Source organism: Aquarana catesbeiana, linkage group LG04 (assembly GCF_042186555.1).
Source record: "Aquarana catesbeiana isolate 2022-GZ linkage group LG04, ASM4218655v1, whole genome shotgun sequence".
Taxonomy (NCBI): domain Eukaryota; kingdom Metazoa; phylum Chordata; class Amphibia; order Anura; family Ranidae; genus Aquarana; species Aquarana catesbeiana.
The window spans coordinates 142,158,384-142,184,918 of NC_133327.1; the positions used below are offsets into that span (position 1 = coordinate 142,158,384).

General features: G+C 46.8%; 1 pseudogene; it reads right to left on the bottom strand.

The window, feature by feature from the left end:
• Window positions 1–19,773: 19,773 nt before the first annotated feature.
• Window positions 19,774–26,535, bottom strand: part of LOC141141197 (protein arginine N-methyltransferase 1-like) — a 31,812-nt pseudogene continuing 25,050 nt past the window's right edge.

A 26,535-nucleotide genomic window follows, 5' to 3' on the forward strand; every position in this document is an offset into this window, starting at 1 on the left:
TCTGGGGCTGCTGTCCCGTCATTTCCCTCTCTCTCCCCCTCTCCCCCCCTCTCCATCCCTCATTCATTTCAGACTCTAACCACACCCTCTAGAGCCACGCCCATTTAAGCCACGCCCACAATTTCGCGTAAACCACGCCCATTTTTCGGCGCTTCGCGCGCCGCACTTGTCTGTTTTTGATAGGCCACGCCTGCTGGTGAATGCCCCACCCCCTAATTATTGGACAGCTCCGCCTACAGCCACAAAAGTGTCCCACATTTTTTTTTTACAATGTTGGCAACTATGCTGTACTAATGAAGGGGTTAACATCAGCGGTGATCAAAGGGTTAACTGTGTGCCTCACCAGTGTTTATGTGAACTGTGTGAGGTGCTTTTACTAGGGGATAAGATGGAATGTAGCAGGGACACAAACGCCATCCCTTCCCTCTGTCAGAATGGCAATCTGCCTTGTTTACATAGGCAGATCAAAGTTCTGTCTCTCTGCCCAACGATCGGCTGGCAGACATCTAGAATCTTGCACCCGCCGATTGGCTTCCGCTGTGTATAATGAAGCGAGCTGTTGTATTTATACATGATCCAGCACACAGCTGCCACCCTGTAGCAATAAAGCTAGTATAGGGCAGTCCAGAAGCGGTTAAAGGAGAAGTCCAGCCTGGGCTCATTTGGTCCGATGCTGCATCCACATAGGTAAGTATGAATATGGGATAAAAAAAAATCCATATTTCTCTTTTAATATTCAAAGTAAACTCACTCATCCATACATGTCTCCATGCTTTATTTTATTGAGAAATCACTTTGAAAAACATCCGCAGCATTTTTAGCAATGACCATCTTGAGTAAGGGCAAATGATTAATGTAGCATTTACTTCTTGGAATCCATCAGCCCTTAGTTCAGGCATGCAGGCAGGAGTGTGTGCTTAGCTGAGAAAGCCTCTCCTTCCCTCCTCCAGATGAAAGAAGAAAATACCCATGAAGACTCCTGGGAAGAGATCATTTTAGCCTAGGCCAAAAACCAGGAAGCAACTGAAGAAATGTTAAAAAAAAAAAAAAAAAGATTAAGGGCCGGTTCCCACTGCTGCGATGTCTGAGATTGGATGTGATTCTCACCGCACTGCAGTGCAAATCACATCCGATCTCTGTGCGATGCGCATCGCATTCGGACCAAACTCGCACAGGACCCTTTTTTGGTCCGCAGTAGAATCGGATTGCATGGGTGTTCACACCATGTGATCCGATTCCTGTCCGAGTTTGCAGATCGCACTGCGATATGTGAACTGATTTGGGGGTGTCATTAACTTTTAACTGACACTCCCAGCAGTTGGTATAGGGCAGTGTGAACTGCCGCCGGGAGACATGCGATGCGGGAACCCGCAGTAGATTTGCAGCATTCCCGAATCACAGCAGTGGGAACCGGCCCTAAAACAAGTAAATGTGATATATCTTCTCATCTATTTACTCATACGAGCAGCATAAACATTTAAAATAGTTAATGTGATTGAGAGAGTTTAGTTGCACATTAAGACCCCTTTCACGCTGAGGCGGTTTTCAGGCATTTTAGTGATAGAAGTGGCCTCTAAATACCACCTGAAAACCGCCTCCCATTCGTTTCAGTGTGTCTTTTCACACTGGGGCGGTGCATTTGGGGGACGTTAGGAAAAGTCCTGCAAGCAGCATCTTTGGGGTGGTGTGGGAGCGCTGTATACAGCGATCCCAAAACGCCCTGCTCATTGAAATGAATGGGCAGTGCTTCCAAAGCGCCTGAAAAACGTTTCGGAAGCGCCGCAACCCCTTCTTTGGTGTTAAAAGCACCCAGCTTGCGGCCTAAAAGTGCCACTAAAACTAGCGGCGCTAATGCCGGGGCCCCAGTGTGAAAGGGGTCTAATGTATTTATCTTTGATTGATTGACAACACCCACTCACCACTATCCCATATAAGAGAGTGGAGAGATTGGCAATCTTATATGAGGACACAGCGCACCTGGCACTATGATATGACAATAACAGAACACAGCGCGGTGTACTGCAGCTTTTATTGTATGTACGCTTTGGACTGTAAATCTAGCCATTTTTTCCTTTCTATTTTTAGTTTGAAGATTAGTTCAAAACTTTGTTGTTTTTTTTTTTATTGCTCACTTTGTCACATTTATGACTTATTCTGTCCCAGTTCCAGCTACCACAGCACCAGTATGATGTCATCGACACGCTAATTCATGTTTTTTTTTTATTCTTTATTTATTCCAGATATGCCAGGAAGTAAAGACCTAAAAACTGGTCACAAGTTAGACTGATTACAGATTGTTTCACAATTGAAAACAAGATGAGGTTCTCCCCCCCCGAAACAAGGTGGTAGAGAAGTGACTTTCCAGGGAATTTCAGCAAATAGAGAGGAAGCACCAGCAAATACAGATATGCTTATGAATTGTGTCATAACACTTGACATTCCATTCCTTATTTTAGATGTCATTATATTACATTTTTGTGTTTCTGTGCTTCTTTATGCAATGCAGCCAGATCATGGTTGGTACGAGGTGCTAGCAGGGAGCTGTACATAGCTTTCTGAAAGCATCACCACACCCTCCCTCAGTACTCTTCCTAACAACCCTCAGCCCTGATGCAAGCAGTGTGTTGGCTCTGATGGCAATCTGCAGGAGTGAGTCTTCCTAGGCAGGCTTTAAAGAGGAAGGAAAGTCCACTTTTTAACTTGTACCTATAATAAGGCTTACCTGTAGGTACAGTAAATATCTTCTAAACGTGCATTGTTTAGGAGAAATTTACAATGGATGCAGCCAATGATGTCACCGGCGCATGCGCTCTGAAGGGATGGCAATCCCTACCCAGAGCATCCATACAGCCCGCAAACCCAGAAGGGTGAAGATGGAAGCACAGGGGAGCTGTGACAGCACTGCTCTAGAGAACTCCATGCGCAGGTAAGTCTGTCATAATGTGCTGGTATGCAGTGCATACTAGTTCATAGGGACTTAAACCTGCAATTTTTATATTTTTGTGGTGGTTTACTACCACTTTAATTAGCTGAAGTTTGCCTTTAATTTGTTAGTCAGGTCCATCTAAATCTGCTATGACATCTAATGCCGCGTACACACGACCGGACTTTACGCCATACTTGGCTCGGCGGACCGGAGTCCGTCGGACAATTTGATCATGTGTGGGCTCCAGCGGACTTTTTTTCCCCAAAAGTTCGACGGACCTAGAAATGAAACGTGTTTCAAATCTTTTCGACGGACTCGAGTCCGATCGAAAAGTCCACTCGTCTGTATGCTAGTCCAACGGACAAAAACCGACGCTAGGGTAGCTATTGGCTACTGGCTATGAACTTCCTTGTTTTAGTCCAGTCGTATGTCATCACGTACGAATCCGTCGGACTTTGGTGGATCGTGTGTAGGCAAGTCCGTTCATTCAGAAAGCCCGTCGTAAAGTCCGTTGAAAAGTCCGCAGGACAAAGTCTGCCGTAAAGTCCACTCGTGTGTACATGACATAACACTACCCTTTCCCCAGATTGACAATGCTGTTGTCCAAAGGTAGAGATGCTCTTAAGCTGTACAAAAATTCTTTGTACATTCAATCAAAAAGCGCAAAAAATAGTGCAGGAACCTTTTTTTCATATTGGTGTGGCACCGCAAAGTAGGAGCCACACCAATTTGAACTAATGCCGACAATAGGCAGAGACTTTTCATGCGATTTGGAGCCGCATGACAAGCAGCACAGGTGTGAATGGGGGCTTAATGATTTGTATTTCTGCCAGTCCTGAGAATTACACAGCTCTGCCATACAGCACAGCCAGGCTTGAAGTATAGTAGATCTGATTTTTTTCTGTTGCCTGGATACTGAAAAGATTTGCTGTAGTCTGATGAGCTCGTTTCTCTGTTACTTTGCTCTCTCCTCCCAAAACTGATTGTCTCCCTATGCTGCTTCTCCCTCCCCAATCTGAGCTCTGCTGTACAGGGACTATGAGTGGCTGATACCATATTGAATATACAGTCAGGTCCATAAATATTGGGACATCAACACAATTCTAATCTTTTTGGATCTATACACCAACACAATGGATGTGAAATGAAACAAACAAGATGTGCTTTAACTGCAGACTTTCAGCTTTAATTTGAGGGTATTTACATCCAAATCAGGTGAACGGTGTTGAATTACAACAGTTTGTATATGTGCCTCCCACTTTTTAAGGGACCAAAAGTAATGGGACAATTGGCTGCTCAGCTGTTCCATGGCCAAGTGTGTGTTATTCCCTCATTATCTCATTTACAAAGAGCAGATAAAAGGTCCAGAGTGCATTTCAAGTTTGCTATTTGCATTTGGAATCTGTTGCTGTCAACTCTCAATATGAGATCCAAAAAGCTGTCACTATCAGTGAAGCAGGCCATCATTAGGCTGAAAAAACAAAACAAACCCATCGGAGAGATAGCAAAAACCATTAGGTGTGGCCAAATCAACTGTTTAGAACATCCTTAAAAAGAAAGAATGCACCGGTGAGCTCAGCAACACCAAAAGACCCGGAAGACCATGGAAAACAACTGTGGTGGATGACCGCAGAATTCTTTCCCTGGTGAAGAAAACACCCTTCACCATAGTTGGCCAGATCAAGAACACTCTCCAGGAGGTATGTGTATGTGTGTCAAAGTCAACAATCAAGAGAAGACTTCACCAGAGTGAATACAGAGGGTTCACCACAAGATGTAAACCATTGGTGAGCCTCAAAAACAGGAAGGCCAAATTAGAGTTTGCCAAACAACATCTAAAAAAGCCTTCACAGGTCTGGAACAACATCCTATGGACAGATGAGACCAAGATCAACTTGGACCAGAGTGATGTGAAGAGAAGAGTATGGAGAAGGAAAGGAACTGCTCATGATCCAAAGCATACCACCTCATCAGTGAAGCATGGTGGTGGTAGTGTCATGGCGTGGGCATGTATGGCTGCCAATGGAACTGGTTCTCTTGTATTTATTGATGATGTGACTGCTGACAAAAGCAGCAGGATGAATTCTGAAGTGTTTTGGGCAATATTATCTGCTCATATTCAGCAAAATGCTTCAGAACTCATTGGACAGCGCTTCACAGTGCAGATGGACAATGACCCGAAACATACTGCAAAAGCAACCAAAGAGTTTTTTAAGAGAAAGAAGTGGAATGTTATGCAATGTCTAAGTCAATCACCTGACCTGAATCCGATTTGAGCATGCATTTCACTTGATGAAGACAAAACTGAAGGGAAAATGCCCCAAGAACAAGCAGGAACTGAAGACAGTTGCAGTAGAGGCCTGGCAGAGCATCACCAGGGATGAAACTCAGCATCTGGTGATGTCTATGGGTTCCAGACTTCAGGCTGTAATTGACTGCAAAGGATTTGCAACCAAGTATTAAAAAGTGAAAGTTTGATGGATGATTAATCTGTCCCATTACTTTTGGTCCCTTAAAAAGTGGGAGGCACATATACAAACTGTTGTAATTCCTACACTGTTCACCTTATTTGGATGTAAATACCCTCACATTGAAGCTGAAAGTCTGCAGTTAAAGCACATTTTGTTTGTTTCATTTCAAATCCATTGTTATGGTGTATAGAGCCAAAAAGATTAGAATTGTCTCGATGTCCCAATATTTATGGACCTGACTGTAGGTGTTTACACTGCTTGCATTGTAAAAAAAAAACATTTAAAGATGTAGTAATGAATATCCAGCAGATTCATTTATGTATTTTAAAGTAGAGCTATAGGAAAAACCTTTCATTTAGGACAGAGTAAGGGAGGGTTATAATCCCTGTTGTATTTTATTATTATTTTTTTGCCATCTGTGCCCCGTTGGGGAGATTTTCCTTCACTTCATGCCCCATAACCAAGACAGGAAGTGAAAGGGAATCCCTCCAAAATGAGGGAACCCCTGGTTGTCATCAGGGTCACCAGAACTAGTGTCCTCATTGGAAAATTTCCCCTCTATTACTCTATCACTTTCATGGGGAAAAAACAGAAAAATTACCCCGATGGAGTTCTAATACTTCTCCACTCTATCCCAAACAAAACAAAAAAAAAGTTTTGTCTTTATACATTAAATCTGCCCAGAGCGCACCATTAAATGTAATATTTAGGAAGGAGTTAAAGTATAGCTAAAGGAAAAACATTTTAGTTTTGGATAGAGTGGAGAGGGATGAGAACACCTGTCAGGTATTTATTCCTGTCTGTGCCCCTGTTAGTCCCTATTTACACCTGTGTGTTCTGGAAATGAACATGTGTGCATTTTTGGGCATCTTGCTGGGACATGTGCAAAACATGCACATGCATTACCTTTCAATGGCACCCCAAACGCGGACAGCATACGAGCAATTTGTGCATAGCAAAACAGGCCACAAATGCGCCAAAACGCACTGTAAAATATAAATAAAATGTGAAGCTTCTTTGACATGTTTGCCACGCATAGGGTAGTCCATTTAAGTGAATAGGCTACCTTATGTGTGTTGAGTAAAAAGATGTGAGGTGTGAATGGGGCCTTAGGGAGATTCACCCTCTCTATTTGTCCCTTTTAGGTTACCAAGCGTGAAAGTAAAAGAAAATCCCACATTTTGAGCTGTCACCAAGATAGAAATAGCATTGAAATCTTTTCATGGAGACACTAGTTATAGAATCCCCCCAATATGGAGTGTTTTTGTTTTACTTCCTGTTTCAGCTATTGAACAGGAAGTGAAGGGAAATCTCCCCAATTGGTAATGGCAAAATAAATCCTGACAGCCACTGCAAGTAACTTACGTTACTGTGCAATGTGGTAATATTCATTCGCTATTGTCACACAACTGGGTGGACTCGGGGCGCAGTGCTCCGATCCACTGCTCTACTGACACCATCCACTGCACTACTGACAACATCCACTGCACTGCTGACACCATCCACTGCTCTACTGACACCATCCACTGCTCTACTGACACTGTCCACTGCTCTACTGACACCATCCACTGCCCTACTGACACCATTCACTGCCCTATTGACACCATCCACTGCCCTACTGACACCATCCACTGCTCTACTGACACCGTCCACTGCACTACTGACAACATCCACTGCACTGCTGACACCATCCACTGCTCTACTGACACCATCCACTGCTCTACTGACACCATCCACTGCTCTACTGACACCATCCACTGCCCTATTGACACCATCCACTGCTCTACTGACTCCATCCACTGCTCTACTGACTCCGTCCTCTGCCCTACTGACACCATCCACTGCTCTACTGACACTGTCCACTGCTCTACTGACACCATCCACTGCCCTACTGACACCATTCACTGCCCTATTGACACCATCCACTGCCCTACTGACACCGTCCACTGCCCTACTGACACCATCCACTGCCCTACTGACACCGTCCACCGCCCTACTGACACCGTCCACCGCCCTACTGACATCAACCTCTGCTCTACTGACACCGTCCACTGCTCTACTGACACCATCCACTGCCCTACTGACACCATCCTCTGCTCTACTGACACTGTCCACTGCCCTACTGACATCAACCTCTGCTCTACTGACACTGTCCACTGCTCTACTGACACAATCCACTGCTCTACTGACACCGTCCACTGCTTTACTGACACCATCCACTGCTCTACTGACACCGCCCTACTGGCATCAACCTCTGCTCTACTGACACTGTCCACTGCTCTACTGACACTGTCCACTGCTCTACTGACACTGTCCACTGCTCTACTGACACTGTCCACTGCTCTACTGACACTGTCCACTGCTCTACTGACACTGTCCACTGCTCTACTGACACCATCCACAGCTCTACTGACACAGCCCACCGCCCTACTGGCATCAACCTCTGCTCTACTGACACCGTCCACTGCTCTACTGACACCATCCACTGCTCTACTGACACTATCCACTGCTCTACTGACACCATCCACTGCTCTACTGACACCATCCACTGACCTATTGACACCATCCACTGCCCTACTGACCGGATTATTATCATCTATTAATATTTATTATTTACTTTTTGAAATGATAATAGATATGTAGTTATAGATAACAATAAATAAGATGACATAATGATGATAATCTCTGTGACCCACTGAGCTAAGCTGCTCCGGAGCTCTCTGTCACACGTCCTCTTATGAGCACTGAGCACACACTACTGCTGACACTCCCCTGCAGGCTGCAACTTCTTACCATTGGCCTGTGACGTCATGTGGGAGGGGCCACATCCTTATAAGGAGGCATGCGAGCGCCCCCTGGAGAGTCTATCATAGTGAATACACAGAGAAAAATAACAGGATGGGAGCGTGGCTCTGTAAGGACTCCGCCCATCTCCAGCACTGCCTATGCAATCCCTGGGTATGATCCAAGAGGGTAGGCAGAGATTAGCTGCCATATATACAGGTGAGGGGGGGGGGGGCTGAGTGCATATGGGTGTTAGTGGTAAGGCCTAAAGCTGTGTAAGGGGCCAAAAAAATTTTCATAGCTGCCCTGAGCAGTGCTAGGCTCTGATTGGAAATTTAATTTATGAATAAAAATCAATAAATTCATATCGATTCGCAAAGTGATGAGTGCCCTTAGACTAAAATGACGTGCTCATTAGGATAGAGTGACGTGTGCCCATTGGGATAGAGCAACATGTGCCCATACATATCGGCCTAAACTGAGGAAAAAATGAGTTTAAAAAAAAAAAATTGGGGGATATTTATTATAGCAAAAACCACAAAATATTGTGTTTTTTGCAACATTGTCGCTCTTTTTTTGTTGATAGCACAAAAAATAAAAATCGCAGGAGGTGATCAAATACCACCGAAAGAAAGCTCTATTTGTGGGGAAAAAAGGACATAAATTTTGTTTGGGTACAATGTCACACGACTGCGCAATTGTCAGTTAAAGCGACGCAGTGCCGTATTGCAAAAAATGGCCTGGTCAGGCAGGGGGCAAATCCTTCCGGGGCTGAAGTGGTTAATGTCTAAACGGCTGGCACCAAAAGTGGAAATGTCCAAATTGCGCCCAAAGTGTCAATATTTTGTGTGGCCACCATTATTTTCCAGCACTGCCTTAACCCTCTTGGGCATGGACTCCAGTGGCAACCTGTGAAGCTCTGGTGGAGTCCTCTTCCACTCCTCCATGACGACATCACAGAGCTGGTGGATGTTAGAGACCTTGCGCTCCTTCACCTTCCATTTAAGGATGCCCCACAGATGCTCAATAGGGTTTAGGTCTAGAGACATGCTTTGCCAGTCCATAACCTTTACCCTCAGCTTCTTTACCAAGGCAGTGGTCATCTTGGAGGTATGACATGTGCCCATTAGAATAGAGTGACGGGTGTCCTTAGACTTAAAAGATGTGTGCCCATTAGAATAAAGTGGCGTGTGCCCATTGGGATAGAGTGACATGTGCCCATTGGAATAAAGTGACCAGTGCCCATTAGGATAGAGCAACATGTTCCCATAAGAATAAAGTGATGTGTGCCCATTAAGATAGAGTGACGTGTGCCCATTAGGATAGAGCGACATATTCCCATTAGAATAAAGTGACTTGTGCCCATTAGGATTGAGTGACGTGTGCCTATTAGGATAGAGTGCTGTGTGCCCATTAGGATAGAGTGACCCGTGGCCATTAGGATAGAGTGACATGTTCCCATTAGAATAAAGTGACGTGTGCCCATTAGCATGGAGTGATGTGTGCTCATTAGGATAGAGTGCTGTGTGCCCATTAGGATAGAGTGACCCGTGGCCATTAGGATAGAGTGACATGTTCCCATTAGGATAGAGTGACGTGTGCCCATTAGGATAGAGTGATGTGTGCTCATTAGGATAGAGTGATGTGTGTCCATTAGGATAGAGTGCTGTGTGCCCATTAGGATAAAGTGACACATGCCCATTAGGATAGAGTGACGTGTGCCCAATAGGATAGAGTGACATGTGCACATTAGGATAGAGTGACGTGCTCATTATATTTCATCTATAAACATACAGTGCCCTGCCTGTGCCAATCTGCTGTATATGACTCCTGTAAAGAGAGTCACGGAGCTAAGGGGGACACTAGGTGCAGGGACAGCTTGACAGTGCTGGACAGCACAGTTGCCGATTTAAGAAGGAGGAAGATTTCCCCTTTTAGAGAAGGGGAGGGGTTGGGCTGTGAAGAGCAGGAGATGTGTGAGAGGGGGAAGTGACGTCATTCGGGGAGCGGTGGAGGACGAGATTAGCTGCGCGCCTCACCGCTCTGCATTCTCCCTTGCATTACATATGATAATGGCGGTGATGGAGGGATTTTTGGACCAGCTGAGAGCGGCGGTTGCTGCGAATGGCGCGGACTGGCTCCAACAGCAGCTGAGGGCAATAGCGGTCGGCAGAACGGCGGTGAGCGGGGGGGGCGGCAACACCTCGTGCGCGGTGGTCACGGCCGCCGGAGAGATACAGCCCTGAGTCAGGGCTGGGAACGTCCCGAGCAGCGTAGGGCACCTGAGGGAGAGACACTGGCACCCGAAACGCAGGGGCAGCAGAAGGAAGGCAGAGGAGATGTGACTCGGCGCAAGGTCGGTGTGACTGGGGGCCCAGCAATACACGCGGCTCTTCCCCCTGGCACGGCGTAGATGCATAGAACGGCCTGAGGGGTCTGCAAGAGAAGGGCGGAGGGGTCAGGACGCACGGGAACGCACCGCAACTAGTGATGCAGCTGCATAAACATCTGAAACGGCCAGTAGTCCACAGCGAGGCGGGAGAGGGTCAGCCGGAGTCATCAGAGCCAGTGGGGGAGGAGGTACCGGACGGTCAACACGCACCCCGCAAAACGGCAGGCATAGGAGTCCATCACCAGGGGCATCCAACGGGTCTGGCGGCATTCCGGGGAGAGGTGGACGTGCGCAGCACCGCAGGCCCTCGGCAACCGCTGCGACTGCAGCTGGGGTGCCACAGGAGGTCAACAGGATGGAACACAGCGACGATCAGTCGGAAGGAGAGCTGTCCGGGTCTGACGGAGGCGACGATCAAGGACATCAGGCAACGGTGGTTCCAGGATTGGCGGCTGTTGGGCCCAGTCCAGGGCAGCCCGGTGAGTGCGCTTCTTCGAATCCTGTTACTATTTTACTGCATAACTTGTTGGGGCAGAATGAGCGGAGGAGTAGTTCAGGGTTGGGGGGGTGCAGCCAGGTCAGGGGGGGCTGAGAATTGGTCTGCTCTACCGCCTGCAGTGGTGCCGCAGATGAGAAATGAGGGTTTACAAGAGTTGTTAACGGGTCTTAAAGAGCTAGTAGCAAGGGTGGAATCAGGGTCAGGTAGCGGTCCGGCTATGGCATGGACATCAGAGAGGACTCCTCCGCAGAGGGGGGTCGCCCCACCAATTGCGGGCGACTTACAGATTCAGCCGTTGGCGGATGTTGCAGCGGTAGGGGTGTCCCCCAGTACGTCAGGAGTGGTTACGACTTCGGGGGATCAGGTGAAGACAACGGAATAAAATGCAGATTCAGTTAGACTGGCAGATGCGGCGAGGAGCGAGGTATATGTCTGCTTTGAAGGCCCATTGGGGGCTCATTTAAAAGCGGAGATAAAAGAAAAAATATGGAAGGGCGAATACGTGGAAATCTGGATAGATTAAAACCGGTCGAAGGAAAAAAGGAGGACGAGGAGAAGCGGAGGTATCGCTTAATTCCGCGCACATTTTCCAATTGGCTGCAAGCGTTTGCCATTTTGGCGAGTGTGGTAGGCGAGAAGGCGCCGGAGAATTGTTCAGCGCTGTTCATATACCTGGAGGCCATCAGTGAGGCCTCTAGGACATATGGGGGCATGGCGTGGCTGCGCTATGATGAACAATTTCGTCAGAGGATGGCGGTTAGACCGAATCTACGCTGGGATCATAAGGACATCAGCTTGTGGATGAGGTTGATGACGGCAGCGAGGGCCCCTAGTCAGTTTTTTCAGGCAGGGGTCGGAGGTTCAGCAGCTCCAGGACAACCGACCGAGAAGAGATGGGATTATTGCTGGCAATTCAATGAAGGAACCTGCAGATTTGGATCCAGCTGTCGCTTCAAGCACTTGTGCTCCGGCTGCGCGGGATCACATGCATTGGCAAAATGTTTCAAAAAAGGAAAAGGTCGTGCCGGAGATACTTCGGGTAAGAGGGAGGACTCTGGTCCGGGTGGAAAGGATGCTGCCTTTCCTCAATAGATACTCCGATCGGGCAGCGGCCGCCACGTTAGAGGCAGGTTTTAGGAATGGTTTTCATATTCCTTGTTCTCTGGCTGTGGTGCCGCCCGAGGCCAAGAATCTTCGGTCGGCCTTGATGCATTCAAGGGTAGTTACTGATAAATTGGAAAAAGAGGTTTCACTGGGATGCATGGCGGGCCCTTTTCAAGAAGTACCACTACCGGGGTTGGTGGTCTCTCCTTTGGGTGTGGTACCCAAAAGAGAGCCGAACAAGTTTAGACTCATACACCACCTCTCTTTTCCAAAGAGAGGGTCGGTGAATGATGCAATTGCACCGGAAGATTGTGCGGTTACGTACACATCTTTTGACGCAGCTGTGGCATGGGTTAGAAGATATGGGCAGGGGTCCTTAATGGCCAAGTCCGATATCGAATCGGCTTTCCGGCTCTTGCCAGTGCATCCCGACAGTTTTAGATGGCTAGGCTGTAAATGGGAAGGGGCCTACTATGTAGACCGGTGTCTTCCGATGGGATGCTCTATATCCTGTACTCTTTTTGAGACATTCAGCTCGTTCTTAGAATGGGCTGTTCGGGATGTGGCAGGTATCAATTCAGTCATCCATTACTTGGACGACTTCTTATGCGTTGGTCCTGCGGGTTCTAACATATGTGCAGTGCTTTTGGGGACATTGCAATACCTAGCGGAAAGATTTGGTGTGCCGCTAGCCCCTGAAAAGACAGAGGGTCCAGCAGTGACTATCACATTTCTCGGAATTGAAATAGATTCGATGATGCTGGAATGCAGGATTCCGCTAGACAAATTGTTGAAGTTGAAAGAGGAAGTTCGCGGGACTATTGGAGTTAGGAAATTGCAGCTTCGCCAACTCCAATCACTGCTAGGTAAGTTAAATTTCGCTTGCCGAATTATCCCTATGGGCCGAATTTTTTGCAGGCGGCTTGCGGCCGCCACTGCAGGTGTCCGAGCACCAACACATTTCGTGAGTCTTACAAGAGAACATAGGGAGGACTTACGAGTGTGGCAGGTATTCTTGGAGTCATTTAATGGAAGGGCTCTTTGGATGTCCGGGCCCATCAGCAACTGTGATTTGGAATTATTCACGGATGCGGCGGGTTCGACTGGGTTTGGTGCCTTTTTTAAGGGTAAATGGTGCGCTGCCAGGTGGCCTGTGGCATGGCAGGAGGCGGGGTTCTTGAAGAACCTGGTACTTTTGGAGTTGTTCCCCATTGTCGTGGCCATGGAATTGTGGGGTGAGTCATTCATTCAAGAACCTGAAGGTCCGATTCAATTGTGACAATTTGGGGGTGGTGCAAGTTGTTAATCGGCTGACCGCGGCATCTGTGCCGGTGGTCAGGCTTTTGCGTCATCTCGTACTTCGATGCTTGCAAGTAAATGCTTTCATATATGCTGTGCATCTCCCAGGGACTGAGAACACTTTGGCTGATGCTTTGTCTCGTTTTCAGTGGGACAGGTTCCGGAAGTTGGCACCGGAGGCGGATCAACAGGGGGTTGCCTGTCCCAGCTGGATATGGAACATTGCCTTGGAACAGCAGCAAAATGGATTCAACAATCCGTGAGTATGGCTACATGGAATGCCTACTCTAAGGTATGGAAGGATTGGTTCGCCTTTTTGAATGACTTGGGCATGGGATCGGATGATCCGGAAGTGGACAAGGCGGTTCTGTATTTTATCATTAGGGATTTTGAAAAAGGTATCTCGGCAGCTGCCATCAATCAGGAATTGGCAGGTTTGGCCTTCCTTTTTAAATGGCAGGGGCATCGTGACCACACTAAAGATTTTTGGTTACGACAGGCAGTCAAGGGGTACAGGAAGGCGTACAGAGGGATGGGAGGCGCCCTGTCTCATTCGAAATGCTAAAGCAATTGATGCTGAGCTTGGAAAAAGTCTGTAGATCACATTACGAAGGCGTACTATTCAAAGCAGCGTTCGCGCTGGCCTTCTTTGGGGCGCTGAGGGTAAGTGAGCTGGTCAGCCCTTCTAAGGCAGCTCCGGGAGGTCTTATGCAGGGTGAGGTGGAACTATGGGTGGATAGGGTTCGTATATGGATTAGTAGATCTAAGATGGATCAAGCAGGGAGGGGTAGGTATTTGGACTTTGGGAAGATTGCGGAGTGTAGCATATGCCCGGTTAGGGTTGTGGGAGCCTTCATGGAGGTTAGACCGGCTTCCACAGGCCCCTTTTTGATACACGAGGATGGTTCGTGTCTTTCAAAATACCAGTTTGTAACGGTTTTTAAAAAATGTGTGGTTATGGTGGGGTGTGACCCTTTACAGTTCTCTTCACATTCGTTTAGAATTGGGGCAGCCACAGAGGCTGCCAGGGCAGGTCTGAGTCAGGAGGTAATTAGACGTATGGGCAGATGGGACTCGGATAGGTTTAAACTGTATATCCGCCCTCACATGGTTCAACTGTAATGTCTGGTTTTGGTGATGTTTATGACTATGAGTTGGGTATTGAGTGTTTATTTGGTTTTGCATTGTTTCTTTCGTTAACAGGTCAAGAAGTGGGTCTTGTATGGATACTCGGGCACTCCTATGTGTTTTGGGGGGCCAAGAGAGCTGACGTTCGGCCGAATGGCAGGCAGCTAAGGATTCCTAGACAAGAGGCGCTCATCCGGTGGATTGGGGTCCCGGGCATGCAGTGGAATAGGGTGCTGGGGGAAGTGCATAGATTCTCTCGCCTGGACAGGTCCCCCGATGTATTGTTATTACATGTGGGTGGAAATGACATGGGAGCTAGATCAATGAGGGACCTCATTAGAGATATTAAATGTGATTTTTTTTAAGGCTAAGAGCGGCTTATCCCAAGATGGTTTTAGTGTGGTCGGATATGGTAGGGAGGTTGTCCTGGCGTTGGGCTTGGTCTGATAAAAAAGTGGACAGGGCCAGGATTAAGGTTAATAAAGAGGTGGGCAGGTTCTTTATGAAGAATGGCAGTTTAGCCATTCGTCATAGGGAGTTATAGGTGGATACCTGGCGGTATTTACGCAGCGATGGTGTGCATCTGAATGAGGTGGGGACCGACTTATGGTCATTAGGTCTACAAGAAGGGATACAGAGAGGTCTGAGGGTGTGGAGGTGCGCGCAAGGGTAAGGGGTTACCCCTTTCGTGCGGTGGCAGTTTTTGGTTTCCTTTAATAGGATAAAGTTATGTTACAAGTGGTAACATGTGTTACCCATCCAGGGGATGGGGGGTTGTTTGATGGTACCCATCCATATGATGGGGGGTTTTGCTGTTACCCATACATGGAAGGATGGGGATTGAAGTGGTACCTTCAGGCCTTAAGGGTTAACCTGGAGTTTAGAAGGTTAGGTCACTGGGTAGGTTGTGATCATGCCTCCGAGTCAGGGGTTGCCGACTGGTAGGTTTAAAATAAAGAAGTTTCCCCCAGTGACCAGGGTTATAGTTGTTGTTCTTACAGTAAATTTACCCTCAGAAGTTATTTAAGAAAGTTACAGTTATTTATATATTTATGTTATTTTATAAGTTTTTAATAAATAGGCCGTAAGGCCATTTTACTCCAAGAACTAGTCTGAGTCATCCATGATGTTTTTGGAGGGAGGGTATGTGTGGAAAGGTTGGTCTTAGGTATCTGGGCTTAAGTCCTACAATGTCATGGGGGTCATGAAAATCTGGTGAGTAGGCTGGTGACCGGTGTTGGTGGCGCAATGGACCAATGGAATCATATGCACTATTAGAAATCATTTGATGGAAGTTTACTTTACCTTTTGGACACTACACCATAAGTTTATTTATAATTTTTGCTATACACTGGACTGGAGATATCTGGTGGTAATTTTATGTATAATAGCAATTCAGAGTTTATATTATTGTATATTTTGCACGTTCACTTTATGTTAATTAATCTGCTAGGGACATCTAGCGGTCATTCATGATATTGCACTTATTTTGCACTTTATGATGTATATGTTTTGTTAGAGTAGGGTGCGTTGTTCATCACATTTTTCTTACTGCACTGATTAGAGCTCAGGCACAGGCTCCATTGGCTCCTGCTGCTGTCAGGCACAGCCAGTGAGTAGGGGGCAGGCCTGAGACGGCTAAGGAGTGAGCATGCACAAGTTTCCCATAGCAAGCTGCTTGCTATGGGGTGCATCAGCAGGGAGGAGGAGCCAGGAGTACTGACAGGGACCTAAGAAGAGGAGAATCAGGGCTGCTCTGTGCAAAACCATTACACAAAGCAGGCAAGTATATACATACATATATATATAATTTTTTTAAAGGAACATTTATGATCACTTTAAGTGTAGGTCTAACGCAGTGTGGGAAACACTGCAATCAGTTTGGATTTCCCGTATTGCATGCAAAACACACTGCCCTTGTGACCTGCTCCAGGTGAACTGTGAGTGAAGGATTGTGTATATGGAATTGTATTTTTTTGGTTTTGAACTAGATGGACTTGTGTCTTTTTTTTAACCTAACTATGTAACAATGTGTCAATGTTAATGACACTGCAAACACAGTGCATTTGCCTGCACCATAACGCCATTCTGTACCATGCGATCCAGTTGTGGTGCAGCTCAAAAATGGTGCAATGCAGTTCTTTGTTGCAATTTGAGCCCATTTAAAATGAATGGGCTCAAATCGCACTGCACTCAATCGCATGTGTATTGCAGGAATGCATTCCATTTCACATGTGCGATTCACATGCGGTTGAGCCTAAAGACTGCAAGGATAATACAAGATATGGTTAGTAACTGCAGTCAAGAGATGGTCAGAGATTGTGGGCATGATACAAGAGAAAGTGGGTATGTTACAAGAGACTACTGTCAGAGACTGTGATCAGAATATAGGAGTTGTTGGAGGCTGGGAACATGGTTCAAGAGAAAGTAGTAGACTGGAGACACATCACATGAGACTGCTAGAAATCCCGGCTATTACAGGGAAATGGGGGACCCAAGAGTAGTGTCTGCAGGGCACAGGTTGGGCACCTAAGTTGTAAACGATTGTTTACAGCCCATGAAGCTGCCATCTTTGCCTCAGTTTGATCTGCAGTGGGTGCTGCACATGTGATCAGTTTTAACAGCAGCCATTTGGTGGCTTGACAGTTTGGTTGAAAGCACAAGCAACTTTTATCTTTCTTTCTCACGGCATTCCCCGAATGTAACTGTTTTGGGAAACTGATCGATGGGTTTAGTTCCACTTTAAAAGCTTCAGGTTAGGTTCACATATATGCATCCAATTTGCATGACAGGCGAGTGTGACCAGCTGTCAATGAAGCCGTTTCACACAGGTCTGGGGTGACCGCAGTTCAGATTGCAGAAGGGTGCTGGGCATCTTTGGGTCCGGTTCAAGTGCAAATTCATGCAAAAATTCAGAGCTGAATTGCACCTGAACCGGTGAATAGACACGCACCGGGCCCCATGCCGTGAACCGCAGCCGGAGATACGTGAACCCGGCATGAAAAAGAAAAATGTTTCTGCAGCAGTTTGGTGCCCCGCCAGCATTGTACCTACACGATGTCACACAGGGTCACTAGAGGGTGGAGGAACCGCTCTCCTGTTTCTGCAGAGTCACTCCCTCATTGGCTGGATTATGGCGGTAATGCTCTCCCTCGCTGGTGAAGGACGATTGTACAGTGTCTCCGCCATCGAGGGACGGACAACTCGCTAATCTCTCGCCAGAAAGGGAGCATCACCATGGAAGTGGGTGAGTTATTTCTCTACAGGTTAGTCGCCTGTAGCATGACAAGATCACAAGTATTAGGGTGACCATACATGTCACAATCTGATTGTATAATCTTCTTTTAAACTTACCAATTTTTACATCAAAGAGCACAAATTTACACAATGCATTTAGTTTGTATCCAATGTACAGGTCTATGACAGATTTGGTGGTGGATGTAAAGCAGATTGTACAGAGCTTTAGTTGGAGTTGGGCTTTAGGATTTAAAATGTGACCATTGAAAACGATATCCTGATGAGGGTCCATTACCAGCTGCGTCTCTGCTGGTGTGTACACAAGGCCTATTCAGGCTCCTTCTGGACTGGTGTCTTAGAGATCAGTTATACCCGATTATCATTCTTCCCAGGACTGGTATAGATAGTACATTGCAGGTACCCCTCATCTCCTCTATTACAGGGGATAATGAACAGTCGGTGCAGATGGCGAAGATCTGGGGAAATGAAGGTGTGGTACGGGCCACCTCTGAAGGGTTTGTCACTATTAAGATTGACAGTAAGAAGTTTGTGAACCTTTATTACTTTAATTTTATGTAATAAGCTGTATTTAATAAAGTGTCTGATAGAAGATCCATCTGTATGTTCTGTGGCTGTGTAATAATAAATACCTTCTTCCATGATTACTGTCTGTGAAGGTTCCAATGTATCCAGGTCATAGCATAGATAGTAGTAGTCACATTCAACTGGACTTGTTCTGTAATGTTGAAGGCCCATCATACCTTCTCCAGAACTGAAGAAGTGGGATGAAGAAGCTATAAAATGACTTCAACATTACAGAAAGTCTGGCTGAATGTGACAATCTACTACCAGCTATGCTAATAATATATTGTTAGACAGGGTTGGTAAAGGTTGGCACACTCAGCCTGAGGACTGACAGCTGTTGGACTGTTGCCAGGGCATGTTAAGAGGCAGTGTTGCCAACCTACCAGATTGAAATTTACTGACACAACACCCAAAATTTACTGGCATTTCCAAAAGTTACAAAATCACAGTTTTAAGCACACATTTTAGTATTTAGGCTACAAACAAGTACAATATGCAATTAGCGATGTGATTTAAGGTAGATAATAAGGCAAAAAATATATATTTTTTTTATTTTAATGACGATAGTAAATACAATCGATTTACACACATGTGAAATTGATTATCACAGTGACACTGACAGCAGTGTGCAGCAGCACAGATGATAGACACCTCACCGATATGACACCTGAGTTACAGAGACAGTCTCTCTCTACGCCAGATGGTCCCTTCAGTCCAAACAGCACTGACAGTCCCGCTCCCAGCTAGGGAAATATTACACCAATTCACATCAGTCCCCCCTGCCCTTACAATAAATCAGAGCTTCCCGGTGAGATAACCCAGGCGAGTTTAGATTCATATCTGAACATGGCTGAGCCCATCCTTAGTCTGAACATGAGCAGAGATAGGAGGACCGGGCTATGTGACCAAGCCAGGAAATTCAGGTGGGTTTTCTGTAAAAAAAGAAAAAAAATCAGCAGATACAAATACTATATATACATATTTTAAAAATCAGTAACTTCTTTCCATGTCCAGGATCCAGAGCTTCCCGCAGCCAGTTCTTATTACCGCTACAGGTCCCGACATCACCATCTTTGATACAGGACTTGACTTTGACTTTTAAGGAAGGAAGAATGTACCATTGGAAAATTATTATATTAACTATCCATGAATTTTGATACCAGAATTGCTCTCACGCCGACGGTCACAGTGATACTTCATATAAATGCATCCTATGCTGATTTTTTGCAATGGGGTGATATTATAATTTTTTTCACTTCTAAAAAAAAATAAATAAATAAACGGTCCCCTGCAACAAATATTGCAAATGTTGACCCTTTAAAATGGAGGTACTGACCAGTCCCTGTTATCATTCAGCAGATGGTTCATCACACTTCTTTGGGTCCCCAGCACCTCCATCTTGGGATTTGGGAGTCTGCTGTGACTTCCTGAGCAATCTCAACTGGCACCCCGCTGTGCATGCATGAGATTGTGTGGTGCAATAAGACTGGTTCTGCAGGCTCCTTGCACGTGTGACATATCCCAGGAGGCTGGGGGCAGAGAAGGGGGCAAGCTGAGCAATGTCAGTCTTGCCCATGTGAAATATGAGGATGTGGGAATGTCCAAAAAGGTACTGGCTCCCTGGAATAAAAAAAGAAAACAAAACACATTTCAAAGTGTTTAGGGTGGGGAGGTGGATAAAGCGGCATTTCACTTTAAAGTGAAAGTCTGCTTTAAAACGCCACTCCGGGATCAATGTCACCCGGCCACCTACCACCATCTATGTGATTGTTGCAAAAAAAACCCCCATCTAAATGCCCATTTTTACATAATACGACACAGCCCAGAGTCTTCTCCTATTCCTATTCCGCTTGGTGTCCTTTGTTGGGCAGTGATATGGACAATCCCTACAGTATGGCCGTCGGCTGGGTCCTCTTAGGAGTTAGAAGATGACCAAGATCATGAGAGGGGGAAGGTAGGGGATTGGAGGGCACAGGGCACCATGGCAATGCTGGATTAGCGGTCCTGCACACAACTGATAGCAATAAGGGACCTGGATGGGGAACTTAGGTGAGTATTGCCATCTTCACTGGGTAAGAGGGAAAATAGACAGTCAGAACCGGATGGGAGGGGGTGGGGGGGATGGGGTAAAAAGGTTATTTTACTCCTAAGTGGGGCTTCAATATAACATGCTGAAGATAGAAAGCAGCATAGATAATAATAACACAACCCCAACTCCAAAAAGTTGGGACGTTGTGTAAAATCTACATTAAAAAAAAGCAATGATTTGCTAATATGTGTAATGAAAAACTCCTGCGCTGCCTCAGCGTGTTCCACACCAACCAGATTCATTTTTATAATGCTACTTTTTAGTACCTACAACATCTATTAAAATAATAATGACAAAATATTACATACACAATATATATGTGTGAATAATGAAAAGGGGGCAGTGACAGATCGACTGTTCATACAGAGTATGAACAGACGATCTGCTGTCTTCTCTTCACTGTCCCCATCCCCCACAGTTAGAATCACTCCCTAGGACACACTTAACCCCTTCACTGCCAGTAACATTTTTACAGTAATCAATGCATTTTTAATCGCACTGATCGCTGTATTAATGCCAATGGTCCCAAAAATGTGTCAAAATTGTCCGACGTGTCTGCCATAATGTTGCAGTTACGATAAAAATTGCAGATCTCTGCCATTACTAGTAAAAAAAAAAAAATAATAATAATAAAAATGTTATAAATCTATCCCCTATTTTGTAGACGCTATAACTTTTGCGCAAACCAATCAATAAACGCTTATTGAGATTTTTTTTTTTACGATTTTTTTTTTATATTTACAAAAATGTGATGGGTGCACTCACTTTTGTGAGATACTGTGTGTGTATATATATATATATTTATTATTTTTTATTTTTTTTAACCACTTGACCTCCAGGTCTTTTTCTGACAGTTTTGTTACATCTGGAATTTTGCTAGAAATGTAGTTAGAAACCCCAAAACATTAATTATATATATATATTATAAAGCAGAAGCCCTAGAGAATGAAATGGTGGGTTTTTATGCGACACGGTAATTGCACAGTTTTTCAAACACACTTTTTGGGGGGAAAAAAAAAAACACACTGTTTTACATTTTAAGGCAAAAAAAAACAATACATAACCCAATTTTTGGTGAAAATAAAAGATGTTACGCTGAGCCAAACATGTCACACTTTAAAACTGTGTACGACCGTGCAATGGCAACAATGTCAATTTTACTATCCATAGGCGACGCTTTAAAAGCCTTCACAGGTTTCCACTTTAGATTTACACAGAAGGTCTGCTTCTAGAATTACTGCCCCTGATCTGACGTTTAACATTTCACCTTACATGTGTGGGACCAACGGATGTATTCACCTTTGCACAAGGGCACTTTACTTTTTTACTCTATAAGACCCCAAATCCCTCCTCTAAACTTAGAAGCATTTGATTACACCAAGATCGTCATTACTTCTGGGTTACTATATTATAGAGCCCAACAAAGCTGATCGGGTCTTTTCTGGGCTCTGTGATCAGCCGGCGGAAGTGCCAGCTGGTTGATCGGGACTTCCAGTGGGATGGGAGATCCCAATGCAGCCACAGAAAGCGGCAGGAGACATCCCCTCTCGCTGCTTGTAAAAGCAGTCCAGCGACTAATTAGCCACTAGGATTACTTCTACAAGAAAGCCGACTGTCGGCTCTAAAAAAAATGGTACCGTGGGGGGGTGCCTGCCGATGCAAACAACATCCTGGTATAACAAGCTAAAGCCTAGTGAGGTACGGATATGTTGCAGGTCGGCAAGTGTCAGAAAACAACGTGTCTTTTTATTTCAGGGGTCCCCATCAGAGTTCCCCCCTTAAATCCAGTGTTCTTATCAGAGTGCCCCCTTAAATCAGGTTCTTATCAGAGTTCCCCATTAAGTGTCCCCATCAGAGTTCCCCCTTAGGTCACGTGTCCCCATCGGAATTCCCCCTTAAGTCACGCGTCCCCATCGGAGTTCCCCCTTAAGTCACGCGTCCCCATCGGAGTTCCCCCTTAAGTCACGCGTCCCCATCGGAGTTCCCCCTTAAGTCACGCGTCCCCATCGGAGTTCCCCCTTAAGTCACGCGTCCCCATCGGCGTTTCCCCTTAGGTCACGTGTCGCCATTGGAGTTCCCCCTTAAGTCACGTGTCCCCATCGGAGTTCCCTCTTAAATCGGGTGTCCCCATTGGAATGTCACACAATCATTTCCGGGAATTCTCTTCCTCCATCACACGACATTTATTTATTTTTATTTATTTTTTTAAACGTGCTGCACATAGTTTATTTAATGCAGCTAATAATAAAATTAAACTGGACTTCTGGACTGGACATCAGTGAGTTGGTGTTCGGGCAGAACTACCAAATCACAAATCTTGCCTTATGGAGGAGGGCACGTGGTTGTGATGGGTTGAAATTGACAGAACATCGTCTCTCCCTTCCTATGAGACGAGAGCCGTGTGACGTGGTAAATAAGGGGGCGGGCCAATCCTCATCGAGGAGGCGGGCGCGCGAATGTTGGCCATGTGGACGGCTGCGTGCGCTCCGCAGTGTTGACATCGTGTTGCTAGGTAACCAGCACGCTGTGCCTGAGCAGCCGCGCGGCGCTGATTGGCCGGTACAGCCGGCTTCTGCAATCTGTCAGATTGTAATGGGCGGTAGTTGAAATTGGTAGCGGGATCTCATGTCCAAGGCAGCTGGGCTGCTCCTTGAGCCCGCATCGCCCATCCAATGTACTGCATGACTGGAGAGCCCACCCCCTCCCACCACGGCAAACACCTGGCGTCTGTAACCATGACAACACCTTGGGGCGTCTCTGACTCTTACACGACTCCGCCCCTGTTCTGAGATGTCTAGTGGCACCTTTATTCCAACAATGGCGTAGAATTAAAATCCGCCTCCGCAGCGTCAGGAGTGGAGAAGAGTTGTGGGTGGGAGGTGCAATTACAATCTGGGATGTGGGGGCACAGCCGGCCTAGATCCGCCCATTTAAGTTTTCTCCGATCCTTTTTTAAAAATGTCCGACTCGGCTTCAGTAAATCCCCGCCCCCTATCTCTCTAAATCCCCTAGTTACAATCTCCGCCCCCTTACCAGTCAAAGGTGTTGCTTTAGGAAGACATCAAGAGGTGGGCGTGACGGAGAACAGGCGAATCATGCGGCTTCTCTAGCTGGCAGACTGAACCTCCCTCAGAGTGACGCACTAAGTTAACGCCCTCTCGCCGCGCGCTCGCACCTGATTGGCGGTCTCCAAAGCAGGCTCCGCCCCTTCATTTCTGCTGACTATCACCTCGCGGCCCTGCCGCTGTCTGATAGGCGTGGCCTATGTTCTACAGGTCCCTAGCTCCTCCCCCATATTCTCCCTATATTCATACCCGCGCTGAGTGGCCTGCGATTGGCCGGCACAGCCGGCTTTTGTAGTCCGTCAGATTCTGATGGGCGGGACTTAAAATTGGACAGCTGGGCTGCTCCTTGAGCCCGCGCCACCCATTCAATGTATTGCATGGCCGGGGGCGGAGACTAGAGGTCAGCAGAGAGCGAAGGGGAGGAGCTGGAGAGGAGAGCCCACCCCCTCCCACCACGGCAAACACCTGGCGTCTGTAACCATGACAACACATTGGGGAGTCTCTCACTCTTACACGACTCCGCCCCTGTTCTGAGATGTCTAGTGGCACCTTTATCCCAACACCGGTGTAGAATTAAAATCCGCCTCCGCAGCGTCAGGAGTGGAGAAGGGTTGTGGGTGGGAGGTACAATTACAATCTGGGATGTGGGGGCACAGCCGGCCTAGATCCGCCCATGATAAGTTTTCTCCGATCCTTTTTTAAAAATGTCCGACTCGGCTTCAGTAAATCCCCGCCCCCTATCTCTCTAAACCCCCTAGTTACAATCTCCGCCCCCTTACCAGTCAAAGGTGTTGCTTTAGGAAGACATCAAGAGGTGGGCGTGACGGAGAACAGGCGAATCATGCGGCTTCTCTAGCTGGCAGACTGAACCTCCCTCAGAGTGACGCACTAAGTTAACGCCCTCTCGCCGCGCGCTCGCACCTGATTGGCGGTCTCCAAAGCAGGCTCCGCCCCTTCATTTCTGCTGACTATCAGCTCGCGGCCCTGTCGCTGTCTGATAGGCGTGGCCAATGTTTTACGGGTCCCTGGCTCCTCCCCCATTTTCATATCCGCGCTTAGTGGCCTGCGATTGGCCGGTACATCCGGCTTTTGTAGTCCGTCAGATTTTGATGGGCGGGACTTAAAAATGGACAGCTGGGCTGCTCCTTGAGCCCGCACTGCCCAATGTATTGAATGGCCGGGGGCGGAGACTAGAGGTCAGCAGAGAATGAACGGGAGGAGCTGGAGAGGAGAGCCCATCCCCTCCCACCACGGCAAACACCTGGCGTCTGTAACCATGACAACATCTTGGGGCGTCTCTGACGCTTACACGACTCCGCCCCTGTTCTGAGATGTCTAGTGGCACCTTTATCCCAACACCGGTGTACAATTAAAATCCGCCTCCGCAGCGTCAGGAGTGGAGAAGAGTTGTAGGTGGGAGGTACAATTACAATCTGGGATGTGAGGGCAGAGCCGGCCTAGATCCGCCCATGAAAGTTTTCTCCGATCCTTTTTTAAAAATGTCCGACTCGGCTTCAGTAAATCCCCGCCCCCTATCTCTCTAAATCCCCTAGTTACAATCTCCGCCCCCTTACCAGTCAAAGGTGTTGCTTTAGGAAGACATCAAGGTGGGCGTGACGGAGAACAGGCGAATCATGCGGCTTCTCTAGCTGGCAGACTGAACCTCCCTCAGAGTGACGCACTAAGTTAACGCCCTCTCGCCGCGCGCTCGCACCTGATTGGCGGTCTCCATAACAGGCTCCGCCCCCGCATTTCTGCTGTCTATCAGCTCGCGGCCCGCAGCTGTCTGATAGGCGTGGCCTATGTTTTGCCGGCCCCTGGTTCCTCCCCCACATTCTCTGCCTAGCACAAAGTGATAGTGGCTGCCGCTGACAGGGAATCGGTCCCGGGGGCATGATGGAGCACGAGCAGCAGTGCAAGGAGGCCCCGCCCTCCGGGATTATCTGCGACGCCCCTTTTGTGTCCGGAGATCGGCAAACAGCAAGCCAGATGCAAGGCTAGATGATGTAATGCCTGTGCCCCGTGCAGCATAGGGAGGGAGGGATCTTGGAAGCACCTCCAAAGTCTTATCCAATCATGCTTTGTCTGTGCTGAAGCCCCTCCCCTTTGTTTGGATTTCAGGAAGAAGAAGAAGCAGCTCTGTAACTCCCACATGAATCTTTATTAATGTATACTTCAGGGAGGGGAGAAGCTATTTGTACAGCAGCCTGGACAGTGATAGGTTTGTTGTTTAGTGCAGGCAAGGGACAGGACAAGAAGAAAACATGTTCTTAGTGTTGTAATGACTCTGACACCAGGCTCTTGTTAACCACTTCAACACCGGGCACTTTTACCCCCTTCCTGCCCAGGACAATTTTCAGCGCTGTCACACCTTCAGGCTGACTTAACACTATTGCTAACACAGACATGCCATGTCTGTGTGATTCCAATTCTGCCATACAGTTCTATGGCTGAACTTGCTTTACATTTACATGAAAATGCTGCAGGAACCTTTTTTTCCCGCACTGGAATTAGAGCTCCTGGGTGTGCACACCTTATGTGATCCGATTCCTGTCTGAATTGACAGTTTGCACTGCGATCTGGGGGTGTCATTAACTTTGTATTGGCACCCGCAGCGGTTCGCATAAGGCGGTGTGAACTGCCTGCGAGGGAGATGCGATGTGGGAACCGCCACTGGAATCACGCTGGTTCCCACATTGCAATAGTGTGAACCCAGGCTGAATGACAATTGTGTGGTCATGCAACGCTGTACCCATATGACATTTTTATCATCTGTTTCACACAAATAGAGCTTTCTTTTAGTGGTATTTAATCACCACTGGGGGTTTTTTATTTTTTGCTCAAAAAAACTAAAAAAGACGAAAAATTATAGGGGAAAAAAATAAATCAATAAAAAAGGTTTTCTTAGTTTCTATCAGTATATTTTGCAATAAGTAATTTTTCTCCTTCTGTGCTC